The sequence below is a fragment of the Narcine bancroftii genome, chromosome 11, assembly GCF_036971445.1.
Source record: "Narcine bancroftii isolate sNarBan1 chromosome 11, sNarBan1.hap1, whole genome shotgun sequence".
Classification (NCBI taxonomy): Eukaryota; Metazoa; Chordata; class Chondrichthyes; order Torpediniformes; family Narcinidae; genus Narcine; species Narcine bancroftii.
The window spans coordinates 47,421,077-47,427,076 of NC_091479.1; the positions used below are offsets into that span (position 1 = coordinate 47,421,077).

The 6,000-nt window shown below is 34.4% G+C and overlaps 1 long non-coding RNA gene across 1 annotated transcript in view; it reads right to left on the reverse strand.

The window, feature by feature from the left end:
- LOC138745340 (uncharacterized) overlaps positions 1-5,670 on the reverse strand; it is a 69,442-nt gene extending 63,772 nt beyond the window's left edge. Inside the window, exon 1 of the long non-coding RNA XR_011346189.1 lies at positions 5,657-5,670. This is a non-coding gene — a long non-coding RNA (uncharacterized lncRNA). The remainder of the gene's footprint in view (positions 1-5,656) is intronic.
- Between the last annotated feature and the right edge of the window lie 330 nt (positions 5,671-6,000).

A 6,000-nucleotide genomic window follows, 5' to 3' on the forward strand; every position in this document is an offset into this window, starting at 1 on the left:
AATCAGTAAAAATGTACCAATTAAAATAGAAAAGGAAATAATAAATCCAGCAGGGAGATATGTACTGATAAAATGTCGGATATATTCGGAGTTTTGGAATTTACTCAATCTATATTCACCTAACGAAGAAGATCAAAAATTTATGCAAGATATTTTTTTGAAGATAGCAGACACGCAAGGGAACATACTAATAGAAGGGGATTTCAACCTTAATTTGGATTCAAACATGGATAAAACTGGGAAAAAAATTAACAGAAAGAACAAAGTAACCAAATTTATAATTAAAGCGATGCAAGAAATGCAATTTTTGGACATATGGAGGAAACAACACCCAAAGGAAAAGGAATATTCATATTATTCGGGTAGACATAAAACATACTCAAGAATAGACCTATTCCTGTTATCAGTTCACATGCAAGACAGAGTTAGAAAAAAAGGAGAATGTTGGGGAGAATGTTTAACGTGATGTACACTCGACTGAGGCAGAAACTGTGAGACAAGATTCACAGTCATGAGAAGGTTTAACAGTAATGTACAATAAACTGTGTCAGATGCTGTGATACCAGGTTCATAGTGGGGAGAGGCAGGATTTTAGAGAATTCATTGAAAGACAAATTAAAATGTACTTTGGAATAAATACAGAATCAGTGAAAGAAAAGTTTATACTCTGGGATGCAATGAAAGCGTTCATTAGAGGGCAAATAATAAGTTATGTAACTAAGATGAAGAAGGACTACAATCAGGAAACAGAGCAGTTGGAAAGGGAAATAGTAAATATAGAAAAAGAATTAGCAATGAAGGAAGACACAACTAAAAGAAAAGAATTGGCAGATAAAAAAATAAAACATGAAACACTACAAACATATAAGGGTGAGAAGAACATAATGAAGACAAAACAGAAATATTATGAACTAGGAGAAAAAACGCACAAAATTCTAGCATGGCAGCTTAAGACAGAACAAACTAAGAGAATGGTATTGGCATCAAGGAAAAAAGACAAACAAATCACATATAACCCAACAGAGATTAATGAAAACTTCAGAGAATTCTATGAACAATTATACCAAACTGAAAACGAAGGGAAAGAAGATAAAATAGATGAATTTTTAAGTAAAATTGAACTACCGAAATTACAAATAGAACCATTTGAAATAGTAGAAATACAAGAGATAATAAAAAAACTACCAAATAATAAAACATCAGGAGAGGATGGATTCCCAATAGAATTCTAAAAAACATTTAAAGATTTATTAATTCCTCCCCTCCTGGAAGTAATCAACCAAATTGATAAAAAACAAAGCTTACCAGATTCATGCAAAACCGCTATAATTACAGTAATACCAAAGACAGGGAAAGATCCACTCGCACCAGCGTCATATAGACCAATATCTTTACTTAACACAGATTATAAGATAATAGCTAAACTATTAGCAAACATATTAGCTGACTGTGTACCAAAAATAGTAAATCTAGACCAAACTGGATCTATTAAAAAAAGACGAACAACAGACAATATTTGTAAATTTATTAACTTAATTCATGCAGTAGAAAGAAATAAAACTCCAACAGTAGCGGTTGCTTTAGACGCAGAGAAGGCCTTTGACAGAGTAGAATGGAATTATTTATTCAAAATATTACAAAAATTCAGTTTACCAGAGAAATATATTGATTGGATTAAACCATTATATAAGGGGCCATTGGCGAAAGTGACAGTAAATGGATATATATATCAAAGCAATTTAACTTAAGCAGATCAACAAGGCAGGGATGCCCATTATCACCCTTATTGTTCGCGTTAGCTATAGAACCACTAGCAGAATTGATAAGAACAGAAAATAAAATAAAAGGGATAAAAATAAAAGACAAGGAATATAAAATCAGTTTATTTGCAGATGACGTTATAGTATACATAACAGAACCAGAAATATCAATAAAAGAATTACAGAAGAAATTGAAGGAATATGGAGAAGTGTCGGGATACAAGATTAACACAAATAAAAGTGAAGCAATGCCAATGAATAATGTGGATTTCCCAAAATTTAAGAAAGAATCACCATTCAGATGGCAAAAGCAAGCAATACGATACCTAGGTATACAAATAAATAACAACCTCGGCCATCTATATAAACTCAATTATTATCCACTAATGAAAAAATTACAGGACAACTCAGAGCATTGGAAAGACTTGCCACTAACACTAATTGGAAGGATAAACTGTATTAAAATGAACATTTTCCCAAGGGTACAATACCTATTTCAGGCATTGCCAATACACTTGATGGAGAAATTCTTCAAGGAGTTAAAGAAAATAATAAGGAATTTTTTATGGAAAGGGGGGAAACCGAGGATAGCACTAGATAAATTATCAGAATGGTATAAACAAGGAGGCTTACAACTGCCAAACTTTAAAAATTATTATAGAGCCACACAATTAAGATACCTATCAGATTTTTATCAAACAAGGTAAAAGCCAGATTGGACTAGATTAGAACTAGATAAAATAGGGGAGAAGATACCCAAACATATATTATATAAATGGGAATAAAAATTGGTACAACTTAGGAATTCTCCAGTATTACATCATCTACTCAATATTTGGAAGAAGATTCATGTAGAAAGGAATAAAACAAATTACCAACTACCAAAACTAATACTGACGCAAAATCAGCTAATCCCTTTTACAATAGATAACCTTTCCTTTAGGGAATGGGAGAAAAAAGGGATCAAAAGAATAGAAAATTGCTTTTCAGGAAATAAATTATTATCCTTTGAACAAATGAAGGATAAATATAATATAACTCACGATACAGTGTTGGCATACTACCAACTGAAATCCTACTTGAAGGACAAATTGGGAAGCAGTCTGAGGTTACCAGAGGGAAGTAATTTTGAATATGTGATTACAGACACAATGATAATCAAAAAAATTATAACAAACATGTATATTAAACTGCAAGAAAAGGAGAATGAGGAAACAAATGGTAAAACTAAACAAAAATGGGAAAAAGATCTAAACGTAAAGATAAAGAAGGAAACATGGGAGAAGTTATGCTTAGGAACTATGAGAAATACAATAAATATGAGGTTACGTATGATACAATATAATTGGATACACAGGCTATACATTACACCTCAAAAGTTAAATAAAGGGGACCCAACAGTATCTGACAGATGTTTTCGCTGTAAAAAGGAAATAGGAACAATTCATGCAATCTGGACATGTGAGAAAGTGAAAAAATTTTGGGAAGATCTAAACCAGATATTAAATAAAATCACAAAAAGCAATATACCAAAAAACCCAGAGATTTTCCTCCTAAGTAACATAAAAAACAAAGAATTTGGACTTGATTTGGATGGTGCACAAAAAAGATTTGTTAGGATAGCCCTAGCTGTAGCAAAAAAATGTATTATGTCAGCCTGGAAATTAGAAGATAACTTGAGAATACAACAATGGTATATAGAAATGAATAAATGTATTCCATTAGAAAAAATAACATATAATTTAAGAAATAATATTACAATATTTGAAGTAATATGGGAGCCATACATGAAACATAATAGAGAAAACATACAGGAGACATCTACCACCTAAAATGACAGAAGGAGAAGAGAATGAAAAGAATTGACTCAGTGGAATTTCTTGTTTATTTTTATTGAGTGACAACATTGTTTGACGGGTTTAATGTATCTTAGATTCTGAACTTTAAATGAATGGGAGGGGAGGTAGGGAGGGTGGGATGGAAAGAGGGAGGAGGGGGAGAAAACGACACTGTATATATTTGAAAAGGAAAATGTATGTATCTTGATCAATGTGGTTTATAGTGTGAAAAATAAAAAATTCAAAAAAAAACTCTGTCAGATACTGTGACACCAGGTTCACAGTGGGGAGAATGTTTAACATGATGTACAATAAACTGTAGCAGATACTGTGATACCAGGTTCACATTGGGGAGATTGCTTAACAGTAATGTGCAATAAACTGTAGCAGATACTGTGACACCAGGTTCACAATGGGAATAAGGTTTAACGGTGATGTAAAATAAAAAGTGGCAGGCAAAGTGACACCAGATTCAGAGTGGAGAGAGGTTTAATGCTGATGTATGGACGACTGAGATCGTTACTGTGACATTGGCTTCACAGCAGTGAGAAGGTTTAACAGTAATGTACGATAAACTGTGTCAGATATTGTGACACCAGGTTCACAGTTGGGAGAATGTTTAACGAGATGTACGATAAACTATAGCAGATACTGTGACACCAGGTTCACATTGAGGAGAATGTTTAACAGTAATGTACGATAAACTGTGTCAGATACTGTGACACCAGGTTCACAGTGGGGAGAATGTTTAACATGATGTACAATAAACTGTAGCAGATACTGTGACACCAGGTTCACATTGAGGAGAATGTTTAAGAGTAATGTATGAAAAACTGCGTCAGATACTGTGACAACAAGTTCACAGTGCGGAGAATGTTTAATGGTGATGTACAGTAGACTGGGACAGAAACTGTGACACCGGGTTCAGAGTGGGAAGAATGCTGAAGGTGATGTACAGTTAACTTTGACAGATACTGCTGACACCGGATTCACTGTAGTGAGAAGGTTTAACAGTGATGTACGATTAACTGTGTCAGATACTTTGACATCAGGTTCATATTGGGGAGAAGGTTTAACGGTGATGTACGGTAGAGGGAGGCAGATACTGTGACACCAGGCTCATTGTATTGTTCATTTATCTTAATTACAACATCTAATTTATATCTCCATTTTTTTGTGGCAACTTCCAAACATTCCATAAACTTCAATTCTAATCAGATTTTGTTCATTTAAATAGGTCACCACTAAAAGCCCAAATCGTTTGGTCTCTTAAGTACACTGCACAAAATTAAATTTTTTACCTGGGTTTGGTTGAACGTCATTTCAGTCTGCTTCATTATTTTTTCAGCCCCTCGTTTTGTGCTTTCTGCTTTGCCCAGCCGATTCCCCAAATGGGCATCCCACTCTGTCTTCTCAGCTTGACCCAACTTCTCTTCTGTAAACTTAAGCAAACCAAGGAGCTCAAAGTTAAAATTTTCACATTTGCATTTTCAAAAACAAAAATGACGCTGTGACTTGCAGTTTCACATCATAATCCCACTTGCTAAACTTGCAAGCAACTGCACCGCATCCTACAGCTGGAAAATTGCAAGCGAACTGCTTGGTTAAAGCAAAGATTCCACCTAGTCATCCCATCAAAGGCCTCCAAGTTAACAACAGATAGCAACCTGCAAGTTAAACACAAAGATCTGTATCAGGAATATTATCGGGGTTTTTTAAAAAAAAATCATTTCAACTATTGAAAGAAAACACCTCAGGGAACACCAGGCTCTTGTTGAACAATTCTTGTTGTATTCCTCAAAATGGTTTGAATCTTGATTTCAAGCAGCGTCATTTGGTGAGATTGTTGGTCCAGAACAAACTCTGCCAACACACTCCCTTAACTACCTGCAAAGTCCTGGTTCAGGTCTGCTCCATGCTAAAGCTATCAGAACTTTTTTGAAGAGATAATGGAATTCAGATGCAGGTACGTTGAGTCAAAAACACCGTAATACTTCCCTGAACAACACACCTCTCTCCGAAAACCAACAAGAACCTTCCTGAGTAGTAATCATTTACCTTTCGAGCACCACAGCCTGGTAAACTTTATATATGTTCAATTCTGTGCACAGTATATGAATGGCCTGCAACAAGTGAACTTGGAGGAATGAGAAGTGAGATTGGACTATGAACCAAAAAACTTTTCTGAACTTAAACACACGTGCACTTAGAATTAGAAGTGGGGTAAGTTAAGTAAATTAAGTTAAAGTAGTAAAACAATGATAAGTTAAAATGTAAATCCGTGTTCACGTTTAAAGATAATTAAAATCAATTTTTGTTTCAGTAACCATTTGTCTTGGTGAATATCTATTGCTGGTTAGTTTTGGGATCCTCTGGTCTCATAACACAGCAGCAAGCTTCCG